Consider the following 17,190-nt stretch of genomic DNA (forward strand, 5'->3'; position numbering starts at 1 on the left):
CTGGCTGCTGGCCATATGTTTGTCATTTAAGCAACAAATAATGCTATCAGCAAGCAAGTCTTTGAACATATGAAAGCATGTATTTAAAAAAATCAACCAACCAAATAAATGAAAAACTCAAGGATGTCATTTGAATTCCTACTCAAATTGCTCAAAGATGGAAAGATGAATTAAGGGTGCTTCAGTAAAACCTGGCAGATAAGCAAGGAGTTTAACTTTAAAGCTGTGAAAATGAGCGGAGAAGAAAAGGGCGAATGGCAGTTAAGAAGGATCTAAGCATAAAAGGCAAATCTCTGGTGTACCCCAAACACTTTGGATCCAAGAAACCAGCTAAGGGAGGTAAGTGAAAGATTTAGTAAAGAAACAAGCCAAGGAGCCCCGAGGAAAGGGAGTAGGTGCTGACATGCAGGGCACACTCTCTCCACCAAACCCTGGGTCCTGATGCACATGGACATTCACCCAAAGGGAGCTCCTTTTTCTCATATGTCCATTTGGAGAGAATGGTGCTTTCTGATTGGTCTGTCATAAGAACACTCTCCTAATTTTCACGAAAATTTCTTATAGGCCAGCACAACCCTGGAACCAGTCCCACTTAATCTGTGGTCTGTATGCAGAAAAATTTAAAAGCAAGAACAGCCAAAGGAAGCAGAATGTCACAAAAATTAAGACCTAGACCCAACAAAGTAGGCATTAAAAAAAAAAAAAAGCAAGCAAAGAAAGTAATTGAAATTGGTAAAAGAAACACATTTAACGAGTCTCTGAAATGTTTTCACCAGGTTAACCCCTGCCTGGAATAGACTAGAAACAACTGACCTATCTCCCCCTTCCTGCCAGGACTGACCTATAATTTGGGAACAATGTAAAAGGAATCCCAGTGCGGGGCTCAAGGCGATGCCTCTTGAAATCTACAAGCCAAAGAAGTTGCCCTTTTTTATTTTGCTAATTTAATGTGAAAGTGAGATAGGCTCCTTTGCAATCTTGACAGCTAGCTTTCTGGGAAGGTGTCTAATATTGGACATAAAATGGAGACATGAATCGATGAGACTCATTAATATTCATAGACAGCAGATTAAGGTTGGTGGGAAAAATTATTTATGAAACTGGGGTATTGTCTTCCTCTCACCAAAAGGGTTTTGTTTGGAGAGGTTTGCATCGGGTGACAAGGTTATGACAGATTAGGTATGAATTTGCAGATTTCTTGGTTTATCTCCCAACGAAAAGAATCTGAAGCATTTGCAAGCAAAGAATGTGCTGGGCTGAGAGCAGTAAATGCTTCAGCACAGCGCACCGGTAGGTGTAATGAGGTTCAGACACCGCGGGCGTGATGGAAAGCACTTGGAAGGGAATGAAAGAATGGATTGAGAGTGTGGTTATGTAACAAAGGAACAGGCTGAAAGCAAAACAGGGCTCAGCTGATGGCAAGAAAGGTGGGGGGGGGGGGGGGATGAAACATAGCTCGTTCCTTTTTTATTATGCATGTGGGGGAAGGGCAATAGCACAAATCTGAATAATATAATATGTAATTTACAATCTTTTCTCACATTAAATATGTATTTGTTGTGCTGCATAAGGAGCCTTTGTGTTATTTCTGACTGTAGTTAGTATGTGCTGTTTTATAATCTAATAAAGACAAGAGTGAAAGTCAATGAGTTAGGAAGGTGTCTCAGATCCTCAAAGAAACTCTGTTAACAGTACTCTATGCTTACACAGTTTGAGGATTTATTGCCAGTCCCTTATCTCTGTGAGCCCTTTCCTCCTTTATCTTTCTGATCCTTTACAGGCTTGTGGAAATAAGCTGTAGACATCTGCTGAAATTTTAAAGTGACAGGTGAAATTTCTTTTTTTCCAGAATCAAGCATCAAGAGTGGCAGAGTGAGAACCTTAGGATAAGACCTTGAATTGTTCCCTAGGGCGTACAACATGCCATGGATTTTTAAAAAGGAATTTTCTGTTGATTATGCTTCAAAAAATTTAGTCCTCTATGCATGGGCCTAGCCCATCACAGTTTGGTGGTTGCTGTAGTGTTGTAAACATAATTGGAGAAGAATGAGTGGTAGTCCATTATAGATTGTTACCTATGAGGCTTAAATTAAGTAAGCTCTCTAGATCAATTTTTTAAAAAATGTTTTTTTGGTGGATACAAAGAGATGAAATTTAAAAATGTGTTCCCAGGAATTTGATAGGCCAATCTTTGAGGACAAGAGACCTGGAGCCAATCTAAGCAGGGCTTTATGCAAAACAACAGGCTACAAGGAGGAAGAAAAATGGGGGGTTTGAAAGCTGGAAGAATTCTTAGCCATGATCTGCTCTAATCTCTTCATTTTGAACATGTAGAAACTAAGACTGATAAAGAATTCAGTCAAATGGATAAGCAATGTGTGGTACATCCATACGATGGAATATTATGCAGTCATAAAAAGGAATGAAGCCCTGGCAAGTGCTACACCACAGACAAATCCCCCAAAATATTACGCGGAGCAAAAGGAGCCTGACATAAAAGGTCATATACTTTATGGCTTCATTTATAGGCCACATTCAGATCAGATAAACCCATAGATACAGAAAACAGATTGGTGGTTGCCAGCGGCTGGAGGGAGGGAAGTGGAGGGTGACTCCTAATAGGATGGGGCTTCTTTTAGGGGTGATGAAAATGTTCTGGAATTATGTGGTGGTAGTGATTGCATAACCTTGTCAATATGTTGAAAATTCATTGAGTTGGACACTGTAATATGGTGAATTTTATGTTATATGAATTTTATCTCATTTTTTTTTTCAATTGAGAAAAGAAGGCAAAAAGAGACAAAGAGGAGGAGGCTTTACAAAAATGTTTAGCAAGAATTGGAGCCCAGGCCTCCTCATCTGAAGGGAAGGTCCTTCCTATTCACAGACCCTCTTGTAGAGTCATGTTTTCAGTGTCTAAAATGACATATAAGAAATAACAAAGAAAACCAATTGTATCAAAATGAAGTTATTAAAATATTCTTCAAAAAAACCCAAATGTGTGATCTAGTACCGCATGCACTGGTAGATCGGCACATTGAAGAACACTAACCAGCACCTGGTCTGAGACCTATTGTCGTTTCCAAGTCATGATGAATGTATGTGATGTTACACAACGTCTGCAACAACTGCAATGGCATATGAAATCTGTGATTTCTATTAATGACAAAATCACAGATACTAATGCTGGTTTCTTGCTGACACAATTAAGGAAACACTAAATTTCGGTTTGAAGGTAGTGAAAATAGAAATACATGTATTTTTTCACATCTGAGATCACAGACCCTCAAATTATATACCTGGGGCACGTGGGGGTTCATAGACCCGGTTAAGAATCCCTACATCGCACCACTTTGGATGGTATCCAGGAAAAAGTGCAAAGGATTCAAAATATTTAATAAACCCTTGTCATTTAAGTATGAAATTAAGGAGGGTGGTTTCCAATCTCAGCCACTGGCGAATAGCAAAAAGTAACATCTAAGGAGACTTCTTGTCATTCTTTGAAGAGCGCATAATAAACTACCTGATTTAGGAAGCAGATAAGTCCCCTAAATGCAAATAGGTTTCATTGTGTTCGTGTCAACTATCAGGTTGTAGGGAATGCTAGTGTGCTGTCTGCAGAACAATCTTGAGGTTCTGTTTCCTGCGGGGGTGTTGGTTAAGTCCTGCGATAGATTAGCGTGATTATTGATGTCTGCTCCTGAGCCCAGAAAGAGGAGTGGGTGACCCCCTGATCCTATTAACTCCCAACCCTAAATGCTGAGCACTTTGTCCTAGACCTGCAAGCCTATCTCTTAATGCAATCTGTGCCACCAGGAGCCTTGATTTAGCAATTCAGTCCTCAGCAATTCTACGCCAAATGTGTGATGTTAACACAGAAGGTAAATTAGCCATGCAGACATTCGGTGTGGCTTTTCTTTTTAAAAACAAATCCCTTTGTTTATTAGCATGACAATATGCTACTGATGAAATGAAGCTTATTAAGAAGCTATCATTTGGAGAACGATATTAACATGCAGAAGTACTTCAGAAAACAGGATACTTCTTGTTTAAAATACTGTTAAGCTCTGCTTTTTCATTTAGTCCAGCCCTGCAGGTCCTCTCAGAACTAATCAACACTCACAGAGAAGCTTCCAGGCACCACCCACAGCCAAGGTTGTGATCTACATTATAGCCAAGAGGCCAAGTAGCTTCCCCAGCTCTGTGGCTTCCTGTCCCAGGTGCCAGGGAGTCACGACTTACCACGAAGTGGGTTTCTGGGTATCTGACCAACAGGTGCCTGCCCTCTAACCTTGGGTCTTGGTCCACTGCCTTTGGTCCTATTCCTTTAGTTAGTGAAGGCAAGAGTGACGCAACCCAGGCCTGCAAGGGAACCTGGCTCCTGCAGCTTGATTCTCTGAGTTGTTCTCCCCGGTACACCACACAGATGAGGTGAACGTGATGTGTATCTTCTATATGCGTGTATACGTATAAACATGTGATGTGTTTGACCTGTATGTAATATTTATCGTGTGTGTGTGTGTGTGTGTGTGTGTGCACATCTCCATTGTCCTTCTCCCTTTGGAATTGCTTTTCCCTCACTGTTGAGGATGAGAAGGAAAAGAGTATCCAGTGAGCTGGTGGGTAGTCATCTCAATTCCTGACCCTTAGCTTTAAGTCACTTTGACTGGACAACTGACTGTGGTCTTCTCCCTTCTACTTAACCATTCTTCAGAGACTCGATTCCCCCAAATCACGTTATTAGCACTAAATTTGACTCCTGGTGCTTCCAAAGCCTGAAACAGTAGTGTGTTTTGAGATTGCCAAGAAGCTCTCATCCATCCATTTCATCTCCCTCACTTGTGAGTCTGAGGTTCCTTTGATTTTTGACACTCTCACCAGCTTCACGAAAAGTGAGAACACCTCCTAGGATGCAATAAGAGAGAAGAGACACAGCCTCCCATCCTTTCTTGCTCATCCAGGGCAGACTTCACGGACTGAATACAACACTCCTTCCTGCGAACCTCGATCTGGCCTCAGAATCCTTCCAAACACAATGGAACGCGATGGAAGTCAACAGTGGAAGTCAACACAGTAAGGAGGAAACCTACTCACCAACCTGACACAGAGTCCACGTCAATGAATGTGAAGGCGTGAGGTTTGCATGACTGATAACTAGCTCATCATGCACTGAAAGGCGGTGCCCTCAGCGAACACTTTGAAGTCCATGTGTGTGCTCCCTAAGCAAGCAAGTCCGATACCCCCGCTTAAGAGCTTCTGTTACACCACAACAAAATATCCAGCTTGTCCATTACTATGTATGGGAGGGCCTGATGGAGAGGACTGCTGGGGAGTGAGATGTGTTGGTGCCCTGTGTGTTGGGAAGTGCACCGTTCCCCTGGCATGCCAAGCAGGCCCTGGCACAGGACAGCCCCAGTGTCTCATTCAGGGCCCTGCCTCCCGCACCCTGAGTTTGCCCACCCCAGCCCCATGAGCCTAGGAGTGCCAGCTCTTCCATTTCCCCTAGACCTCCCCTGCCTTCTCTGAGCATCAGAGAGCTTTTGTGTGAACCAAAAGCCCTCCCATCTCCCCGCTGTCTTGGGAGCAGTTACAGTTTTCTAGCACGCCAGGCATTGTTTTAATCATTAGCGGTGTATGATGTTTCTTTATTACAAAATCCCCCTTCCCTCCACTTTGCTTCTCCCTTCAGAACATTCCTGACCATCCTGTCGCCCATTGGAAGGGGTGTCTTTGCTCAGTAGAGATAATCCCCTTGCTGAGCAGCGGTACTCATTTATACTTTTGTACCCAATAACCCTCTGTCATAGATGACTCTCTCGGAGCCAAGCTCTTCTCTCCAGTTCAAAACCATGCCACAGAACAGTCTCCACCCCTGCACCATAAACCTCTTGATTGTCTGATATCTCAGGTAGCAAAGGATCAGCCCCTACTGCTGAGAGCAAGTCAGGCAGTGGGGTCAGTGCCATAAACTAATGGCCTAACTTAGCCTTGCAGCCTTGTCTTCTGCACAAAATTCTTCTCCCTTTAAGTGGCAGGCTTCTCGGGACAGGGAAGAAAATAAGGAATTCATCCTCTTCCTATCAGCTTTCACCCAGGCAAAGAGGGACCCTGAATGGGAACCTGAGTCTTGGCTTCAATCTTCTGGAACACAGTTTAGGCTGGGGCCTCTTGAGCCTCCTAGCTGGTAAGCCTGACTTGGGAATCTGAGAATCCATCCGTGGGGTGCAAGAAGTACAATGGTGTGCAAAGGGTGGGGTGCTACCCCCCACGCCCCGTCCCTGCCAGTCCAGAGAAGTAAAACGAGCTCAAAACAATTAGCCAAAGGGATCAACTGTCTGTTTCCCAGACATGGCTTCTGGTAAAAGCTGCAGCAAAGTACAAAGGTGCCAGGCAGCTAAGAAAAACATGGATAATCCCAAATATTCACATTTCCTCAATTTCAAAGTTTTCATAGTGTCTTTCCCACGGCTGTTATTTCAATAAGAGAGGACCTGCCGGGCCATGGAAAGGGCCCTGGCTTTGGAATGAGAAGACCAGGGTTGAGCGCTGGCTCCTGCACTTGCTGGTGGTGCGACCTTGACCAAGTCCTGGCCAGAGCAATCCCGTGGAACCAAAGTGCCCCACTGGTAAACAGGGAACCATTAGAATGTCTTGTTCTCTGCAGTGTTATGAGGTTCCAATAGCACGATGTAGACTTGAAAGCCAATTTTGTGCTGCAATTGGCATTAGAAAAACAAGGACTTTTTCCTTTTTCTCCATCATTCAACAGCCTATGATCCTCCCGGGAGCCTCTCCCTCCAGCTCTCCTGCCTTGCTGTATCGAGCATTTGTTGGGGCCACCCAAGGCCCGGTTAGTGGGGTGCTCAGTGGGGCGGATGGGGGGTGAATTCATGATGCCTCCATCTCTCCCATGCAGATGGGTAAGGCAGCTGAAATTAATGACATTCCGAGCCACTGCAGTGCTCATCTGCTTAACAATCCAATTTCTAGGACATTTTAGAAGTTGTTAGCTGACTGCCAAAAATGAGGATCATTAAAAATAGATTCACAGCTGTTCAGGAAGCCAGAGATATAATTTTACCTTCATTATGCCTTATTGCAGATGTTATTGATTTAATCTCATTGCATTTTACTGTGTAATATCAATTCACACTGTCTTTGACTTGGAAATTAGGAACTGTATTTATTCTTCTTATTCTCATAGCATAGATATGCTGAGCCTGACAGCCACAATGACACCAGGTTCCAAGGTGGTGGCACCATTTGGGCAAGGCCTAATTGTAGGGATGCAGAGCTAAGTCAGTGTATTTGCCTGAGAGAAAAATAATCTAAAGATGGGGTCACTGTGACTTTTAAGAGTGGGCCTACCCACACAAATAATGTAAATAAATGAATAAGAACACTTGGTTTGGCTTGCATGTCACTGAAAAAGTTGGTTCAATTAATCTTTCACTTTTCTGGGAATTCTTTTATCCTGAAAATTTCACATTGAAAATTGCTAGAGTGGAATTTAATCTGAAATGAATTAGTATACATTAGGATATTGTTTTCCAAGAGGTGATTCTCAGAACATTTGTCTTGAGATACTCTATGACTTTTTTTAAAAAGGTCCAGGGTCACCTGGGAGGTTCAATCGGTTAAGTTACCTTCGGCTCAGGTCATGATCCTGAGGTCCTAGGGATCAAACCCCAAGTCTGGCTCCCTGCTCAGCAGGGAATCGGTTTCTCCCTCTCCCTCTGCCCCTCCCCTTGTTCATGCTATCAAATAAATAAATTAATTAAAGTCTTTAAAATAAAATATAAAATAAAAATTTGTAAAAAGTCCAGTGCTCGCTTCAGGAGCACATAAACTGAAAGTGCAATGATTCAGAGATTAGCATGGGCCCCTGCCCAAGGATGACATGCAAATTCATGAAGTGTTCCATATTTTTATATAAATAAACAAACAAAATGGGTCCTAAACCCAAAAAGTCTGAGAAAGCCTGCATGTAAGTTTTTCTTTTAAGGAGTTATAATATATGGTGGCATATTAAGGGCTCCAAGCACGAAAGAAATTTGCTTACTTTGTTTAATCCAGCGTTTTCTAAACGAAAGAGATGCAGAATCATTTGTTCTCCCCATCCGTTAACATCTCTGAGTGTTAGTGTGCTGAGGAATATTGTTTGGGAATCACTGTGTTAGGATAGTACTGGAAGAAGGAAGGCCAGCTCACTGCTAGGAAGTGCGACACTTTTGTTGATCACCAGCATGGCCACCACCTTGAATCTAAATGAGCCATCCCTGATTTACAAAGGTTTGGTTCGTGAACTTTTTTACCTGAGTGTCTGCTGCTCCATCTCTCTCCCTTTCCCCATTCCACTGTCTCAGCCTCCAGCCTCAGGTTCCATCCCATTAACTCCTAATTTCCAGCCTCCCTACCACCCCAGGAGAACTTGCCAGGCTCACCACCACTCACAGGTACAGAGGGGTTCAGGAAGGCCCATCCCTACTCTGTTTTTACTAGATTCATCCATTTCCCCAATTAAGTAAGTAGCTCTACACAAGTGAGAAAATTTGTTTGTAACGGTGTGCTCCAAAACCTATATGACATCAAGTATAAGATGATTCCAAGTTTGCCCTATTTTTTGTGACATTAATAGGTTTCATGGCCTTTAGCAACTCATTTAGCCACTCTCTCTTGATGAGACATTGGCACGGCACGCCTAAGGACGCCCAAGAGTCTCTGTCTATATTTTTAAGGGCTTAGAAAAGAGCCCCATCTTGCCAACAATGGCATTTGAAAGGGGTTCCATATGTACCATTTGGTTTGATGAGTCACGCTGGAGGTTTTACCAACTGCAGTGGACATCGTCAAGGAGGGTGTGGCTCAAGGAGTTTTACTCCATTTCTACCTGCTACCTTGCAGACCTAATATGTTTACGTCTATGTCATTTTCTTTTATTTCATAGCAGATATTACCCCTTTGATCATGATGTCCAGCATTTGCTACTAGGTGGCAGATGATGTTAAGCAACTTCATTACCATCTCTCTCTAGCCCTTCCCTGCCCTTCCGTATTGCAACTTCGCTGATTTCCCCCTCCCCAACCAGTCCCCAGTGATGACTTAATATCACTTCTCAGGATGACGACCGTGGGCAAAAGTTTGGGCAGGGTTTAGGCCCAAACCAGGGTTCAGAGCGCAGACCTGATCTTATCTGGTACTTATTCCCAATAATTACTGACTCTCCAATAACAGACAACCTATGCCTCATCCCTAGATAGTGAGCCACACAGTGCCTGGCCTTTTACTTCTCCACATTATCCCCCATGATGACTCGCACTGACTTCCTGATTACTGATTTAGCCTCTCTCAGCCAGGAAGATGGAGCCAGGGTTGGATTCAAAGTCTCTCCTAGACAGATTCATCACGCGGAACCTGTTCTGTCCAGAGGGTGTGATTCTACAGAGCAGTCAGCTTACTCCTCCGTGGACCGACTCCATTCTCACAACAATTTCAGTCTAGTAACATAGATTGAAAAGCTAGCTGGGCCTCATAACTGTACACATTGTTGTGTCACAGAAAATTCTCCAGTTTTTTTTTTTTTTTTTTTTTTTTTTTAACAACATAGCTTATTTTCAAGAATGGTGTTTGGGGCAGACAGGTGATACAACTATGTTTACAAACTCATAAGGTCATACGCGTTCCAACTTGAAAGACATCTTGGAGGACATGTAGAGGAACATCCTTATGTTTGTAGTTAGGAATTTGAACTCCAACGACGGGTACAACTCAGATACACAACTAATTAAATTATGCCAGAGAATTCTTTTTTACTCTAAACTCAAATGGGAGAATTCATTTTCAATTCCTTTACTGATACCAGTTTTTCTTTCCAGTATTTGAGTTATGTGACATTTTAGTAGTTCTGATGTGATACAGAAGTATGTCCCTTTTAAAAATCAAAGTGAAATCTCCAACAAAACTCCAAAGAATCTGAGACAAGGACAGACCACAAAGGAAAACTCAATTTGGACTCGTACGTGAATGTCCTGAAAATTAATGCAAGAGCAAAATGTAACTAAGCTGTGCGCTGCATGGAAAATACGGTGATGAATAACTAGTTTTACTTCCCCTCGCATCCTTGTATATTATATAAGCATATGCTTATATATGACAGGCACAGACATATTTAGAAAGGAGTAGAAAAAGTAAAATGTTTCTTTTTGTGTCTTAAGCTACTCCACTGAGTACTACCAAACAAAGGAGTAAAAAAAAAAATAAGAAATTAAAAACAGACATAAAGAAAACTAGCTGAGCGGCGCCACCTAGTGTCGATAATCTGAAAAAGCAGCTGCCCTTTCCTGCGCCCTCCTGTGGTAAAATTTTCCATTCCTCGGAGGCGGGAAAGCTAATTTTATAAACATTGCTTTCTTTTCTCCGCTCTGGGTGAGAGATGGAAAGAGATAGCATCTCCACACATTTTTCTTAGCAAAGTATACCTTCATTCACTATATTTAAGGCAAAAAAAAAAAAAAAACCCCTCCAGAGATCCAATTTCCTGTTGATAATACAATAGTCTTCCTTTACAGATGATTTCAAGTGAACTGTACTCATTATAATTAACCTTTAGTATCTGAATAATCTGAAAAGATGTAAGCCTTTCCGTTCCCATGACATTCTGTTCAACATGAAATTCTAGGAACGCTAGAATCCCTGTATCAACATTTTAGTAATGCTTCAAAGCCAAAACAAACTTTAATCTAAAAATAAAACCAGTTTAGAGGTGACTGTGAGAGAACATGAGCCACAAGTAAGATTCGTCTTCCTCTGTGCCTCAGTTTACCCATCTGCAACGTGGAAATCGTTCTGATTCCAGTCTACCTACCTTCCTTAGGGGTGGGGAGAGTTGCCCTTGATGGGATTACCTGAGATTGTCCATGGATGCTGTGGAAGGGTAGAGGTATATGATTTAGACAGAACTGAGACACCTTGTTATTTTTATCAAGAGGTGAAAATGTTGGTGTTGATCTCTAATGGCACTGCTTGGGTGAAGGAAAGAACAGTGAACGAGAGAACTAGATGAACTGTACTGCTCGAATGATTTATCCTTGGATAAGTCATTTAAGTCTGGACTCTGTTCTCCGTCGGGCGTGTTTTGGCTCTAATATCCTACAGTTAGATAATGCGATTGCAATCTCCCTGCCACTGTCCCAGCACAGACCCGCGTTACCTCTTATCTGAACTATTGCAATATCTTCCTAACACATCTCTCCCAGCTCCAACCCATCCGGCCAAGTAATCAAGGAAGACAGGTATTTCTAGCATAAATCTTCCTAAAGTGTAAGTCCAATCATCCCATTCCCCTGCCTAAAGGACTGAAATGGCTCCCCCATGGCATTTTGCAGGGCAACCAGCCTTTATCGGCATCTACTCTGTGCCAGACAGTGTAATTGGTGCTTTCCGTGCCCAGTGTCATTACATCCGTAAATGACACTTTAGATTGGCAGGACATATCCCGTTTTCACGGGGGAGGAAGCTGAAGCTCCTAGCTGTTTGGGGAACTGATTCAACTCCCAGTAAAAGAGTGAAAAGCCCGGGATGCAAATCCAGGTCTCTGGTTCCAAAATTCGTGACCGTGGTGAGCAGTTAAGGTGTAGACTTGGGAGCCAGAAATGCTTGGATTGGAATCCAGGCTCGGCCAAACATGGTTACACATTGTTTGACCTTTGGAAATTTCCTAACCTCCCCATGCCTCAGTTTCCTTATCTGTGAAATGGGGCTTCATAAGTGTTTTGTGTTATGATTACCGCATTTTCTCACTGAACCAGGTATGAAGTTCCTCTCTTACCATTCGAGGTTGTTTTAAACTTGGTTCCAACTGGTTTTCCTGTTATTTCTCCTACTACTTTCCTAAGACTCCATTGCTGAATTGTTCTGATCCCTCCCCAAACACAACCTCACCCCCCATACTTGCAAGTGTATTGCCTTTCCTGGTCTCTGCTTTTGCTGCTGCTGGTGACCCTTCTTTGCAGAAAGTCTGTTTCCTCCTCTCTACCGACCCCTAGTGGTCACCACGCAACGGGATTAAGGCAAGCATGGAATAAATGTTAGGGTATTAATATCAGTATCATGGTAATTGATGGTACTATTAATAATATCCTTCAAGCCCAATTCCAAAGCCACCTCTCCTTCATGAAACATTTTCCAATCCTCATGTGAGATGTTATCCCCTTCTGAGCCACCTGATTGTTGCCTACCTACCATTTAGCACACTCTCAGGCTATGCTGACCAATGCAGTAGCTGGCGGCCACATGTGGCTATTGCCCTTGAGATGAGGCTGGTGCAAACTGAGATCTGCTATCTGTGTAAGATATATCCATATCCAGAGACTCCATATAAATAAAAAGAAGTATTAAAAAATTTCATCAGTATTTTCATTTGTAACATCTTAATTTTTGATTACATGTTGAAATGATAATATTGAACATAGGTTAAATAGAGTGTATTATCAGAATTAACTCACCTGATTCTTTTTATTTTTAATTAAAATTGCACGTATGATTTCCATTATATTGCTATCAAAGAGCACTAGTCTAAGGTACAGTTATTTTTAATAACTGTTCTGATTAGAAAATGTAGTTCATGGTCATGGTATAAAGTTGAGAAAATATAGAAAAGCACAGGGTAGAAAATGTGGTGTATCCCACCACTCTGGAAGAAACACTAATGTAAAAAAAAAAACACTAATGTAAATGAGCTAGGATTTTTATTTATAAATATATATTTTTTGGTAAAATATATTTTTTGACAAAGCCAAGATTATAACCGAAATATTTTATTGCCTGCCTTTTCCATTGACCATACTGTAAATCTCTTCCACTTCATTAAATCTTCTTCAACAGCTTCATTTTTAATGGCTGCATAAGTATCCTGTGTATGGATATACCATACTCCGTTAAGACAATCTGTGAACGTGCCAGAGATCGGCTAGATGCTCACCAATCCTGTTTCCTCTTCTTGAGCACAGTGGAAGGTTATGTTTCTCAGCATCCCTTGCGGTTCATTGTGCCACGTGACTAGGTCTGGTCAATAAAAATGTGGTCAGGACGATGTAAGCCATGTCCAGCCCGTAACAAATCCAGGCATACCTCTTTGCTCTTTCTCTCTTCATTCATCTATTGGGTGAATGCAGGGGTCTAGATGAGGACTTTGAGGTTCTGAAAGATAGTAGAACCACAAGGTGGAAGGAGCCAAGATCCCTAAATCACTACATGAAAAGCCACCAAACAACCACCTCCAACTGTATCATGAGTGAAAAATAAACTTGACTGTGTTAAGCCCCTCAGATTTGATATTGTTTGTTAGAACAAGCTGGTGTTAATTTCCTTAACACCTAATATTGGACATTTGGATTACTTCTCATTTTTGCTATTATAATCTGCAGCGTTAGGATAAATTCCTAGAAATAGAATTGCAGAGTCAAAAGATATGTACATTTGTACAGCTCTTGGAAACTATTGGCAAAATGAATAAATAAATAAAACCTTTAAAAAAATTATCTTCAGACTTCTTGTATTCCTTACCAGACAGAAGCCATTTGATACATTTCATTTTGATTGCTTCTAAGTATCTAGTAGTTAATGTCTATGTGTTAAATATTAAGCAAATGTACATATGCTCAAAGTATGTATGAAAAACAAATACTTTAAAATAATAACTCCAAAGTATAGATTTCAGAAACTGCATGAATTGTATAGATGCCTTTAAGAAATACAAATTATAGGGGACCTGAGTGGCTCAGTGGTTGAGCTCCCCACAGGGAGCCTGCTTCTCCCTCTGCCTATGTCTCTGCCTCTCTCCGTGTCCCTCATAAATAATTAAATAAATAAAATCTTAAAAAAAAGAAAAGGAACAATACAAATTATAGAAAAATGGCAGCAAGTAACATCAATATGCTTGGCTGGGAACTTCTTTTAAAAAGAAGGTGTGGACATTTGTAATTATCATGGTGGAGCCATGAATAGAGTCAGCCAGTTTTGGTGTATATTTTTTTTCACCATGGGTTGCTGATATGCAGTTGGCCACTTGCAATTTGTTTTGCATGCATCTTTTTGTTGTATGAATTTTACACAGGAATCTCATTGCATATATCTGTGCTATGCATTTTTCATGTATCACAAATGGTGATTTATTTGTAACTACATTTAGTCTTCTGAAAGACATAAATATAAGATTTGGGAGTGGTGAATTGAGACTAAATAGTTTTTAAGATTCTTTCCAAATCTAAAATTCCACGAGAGGTTCTGCAAAGAGGTGAATATAATTATCTGGTGCATGGACTCTGAAATAAATCAGAGACCAGTCTGGAGGCCAAAATTTAGTCTATCAGAAGTTTAGTTTTCTAGAAGCCCAAGCAGTGACAATAGCCTATCTTTCTTCCAACCACAAACCAATACTGTTTCTTCATGTTAAAATCATTGAAATAACTCTAACCACTCATTACCCAACAATGCAATTTTATGTCCAAAGTTCTTTCAGAGGAATATTGTTTCACTTTGAGTGGAGTTGAAGTTTTCAAGTCCTCAGGATGCTGAGAACAGCAAAAACCCAGATTTTAGTCTTCCTGTAATGAAGTAATTTGCATGCTATTCTAGTAAACACTTCTGAGTATAATGAAAAAGCATGGTACTTTCTAAATAAATGGGGCCTCATGGCCCTTGATCTTATTTCTGTAAATTTTTTTAATGGTTGAAACACAATGACCACAGAGGAATGAGAAAAAAATCCTATCACATTCTTTCTTGAAGGAAATTGGAGTTATAGACAAACGGATTCCAGAACACCCCAAGATAACAAACTAGGTACAAGGTTAAAAATATTATCTTTCTATTTGATGCTAACAAAATTGTTGGGTTTGTTTTCTGTAGCTGAATTGACCTGACTGCCTAGCTATTTAGTGTCACAAAACCACTCCTCCTTGTGGAGGATGAGGAAGGAAATAGTATCTTGTAACTCAGTGTTACGTCTCTTGCATGGGTCAGAAAGAGATGGGCTGTGGGGGAACAAAGCTGCTGGCATAAGCATTTTTTTGTGTCATTTGGACTTTTTCTGTTCGTCTGTGGTTATACGGTGTCCCTTAAACTATAAAACCATTCTCTTCTCAGACTGGCCCAATGACAGGGTTCTAGGTGATATGTGACATCCACCAACTTTCTTTGCAAACTTCCTCTTTCATACTCAGTTAAGACCAAAGTTTAAAAGGGTCCCTCCGAAGGACAAGACCCCATTGGGCCAAAGATCACTGGAACTGAAGTGTGACACATGAGTAAAATGATGTACAAAGAACAGTTATTTTATCCTCTGCATCGACTACCTTCCACTTCTCTGCCTCTCCTCCCAGAGTAGAAGTTCTATGAACATAGGGATCTCATTCTCTGGTGCAACGTGCCCAGCATATAGAGGATGCTCACAAATATATTTTCGAAAGGTAGAGAGGTAATAGAAGAGAGCCATGAAACTCTTACTGGAGAAAATTTTTAAGAAAGAGCAAAACTGCCAGATGTCCTAACACCTGGGTGGTCAGTATTCACTGACTACTTATAATATGCTAGATGCAGCACCCAAAATAAAAACAATAGTAGAAGCAGTAAGATTCCAATAATTTTCTTGTCCGAAAGCAAGTTCCTAGCTTACATCAACTTATACCTGAGAAACTGATCTCAACAAAGGGCATTAAAATACTCACTGGCATTAAAGTAAAGCATGTGCCTTTCATTACGAGCATGCTCTCTGCTGTTTTGCATGAGTTACTTCCTCCATCTCTAAATCAATTTATGGCATGAGAACAGTTACCCAAAATCCTAGCAAAAGACACACTCCAAATTTTCTTTGCCATTTAGTATTCATTTTAAATAATATAGGAGCATTGAAACTTCTTAAATAAGGAAAGCATTTAAGGGATCCATTTGGCATCACGTTAATCATCAAGAGGATGGCTAAGCCTGGCTCGACTGGATGACTGCGGGGACAAAGAGTCTAACTAAGGAAAGTAGAATTCTCTTTTTATTTCAAAGAGTTTTATCCATGAAAAATCACTTGGCCTTTTTTATGGCTCATGTCACGGGTGATTCCTCCTCATTCACGGATGGGCAAGTGCCCAGCACCAGGCCCTTTGTAGGTCTTCAGTAGATTCAGCATTTATTAAATTTAACAATATCCTCCACCCCTAGGTTGACCAGCTATCCCCCACGTGCTCTCCCTACCCTTGAAACTGAGGTTTATTGCCCTTCTAGGCTCCTTTCTTTGTCCTGGTCACCTTCACTTTGGCTTTAGCTATATGCGGTACTCAGGAAAATGACTGCCCTAATCATAATCTTTAAGATCTCTACAGAAAGTGTCTATAACTGGAATTTCCTCATTACTTTAATGTCCTTCTAGTCATAGCTTCATGGGCCTATTATGTGTAAATTAGAAACACATTATTCCACCAGCAAAGCTTTTCTTTCAAATGCATAGAATTTTATAACCTGTCACAATCTATTAAATTCTGAATTGTTTGTACTGAAACTGACTTTTTTCTGTAAGAAGATGTCAAAGGATCTTAATTTCAGCTAATTCTGGCAACCAAAACGAGTCTCCTCTACTTAATAGCTGGCAGTGGTCTCTGCAGTAAAATGCTTCCAGGAACAATTGGAAATTACTAAGATAATAGTGTGTTTCTTTAGATTAGTATCACCTCTGAAATGTGAAGCTTTTGCCAATTCAAAGCTCCTTTGCTGTCTTTCTAAAACTGAATTTCCTGAAAAGTTCTTAAATATTAAGAAGAGTTGATATAAGTAGACAGGAAGACAGCAAACAGGAAAGCTAATGGACAGACTGTGAGTGACCTGTAGAGAGTTCTAGAATTTCATATGGGCTACTTCCAAATAAGGGAAAACTTGGCAGGCATGAGTTTGGAATTCTCTTTAGTTTGTCGCTCTTTTCAGAGCCTGATACTACTTTTATTACTATTGCTTTATGGCTTCATGGCCATTGACTGGAGTATTTCCAGAGATGATATGTTTTTGGGTGGGAAAAGCATCATTTCCTTCACAACCAGCTCATTAACGGCGATGTAAACTCAGCACTGGAGTGAAGACTGTGCCTGTAGTCATCTGATCTCTGACTTTGGTTGTAAACTCAAATAGCTAATTCCAAGGAGCTACTGTGGA

At 41.0% G+C, this 17,190-nt stretch overlaps 1 long non-coding RNA gene and 1 other non-coding gene across 2 annotated transcripts in view; both read left to right on the forward strand.

The window, feature by feature from the left end:
- LOC140599735 (uncharacterized) overlaps positions 1 to 17,190 on the forward strand; it is a 148,153-nt gene that overhangs the window by 103,665 nt on the left and 27,298 nt on the right. The gene's annotated exons all lie outside the window — the stretch shown is intronic.
- LOC112915898 (U6 spliceosomal RNA) lies at positions 7,826 to 7,930 on the forward strand. The gene has a single exon (XR_003234186.2). It is a non-coding gene; the product is annotated as a U6 spliceosomal RNA (small nuclear RNA).

Source organism: Vulpes vulpes, chromosome 7, assembly GCF_048418805.1.
Source record: "Vulpes vulpes isolate BD-2025 chromosome 7, VulVul3, whole genome shotgun sequence".
Lineage (NCBI taxonomy): Eukaryota > Metazoa > Chordata > Mammalia > Carnivora > Canidae > Vulpes > Vulpes vulpes.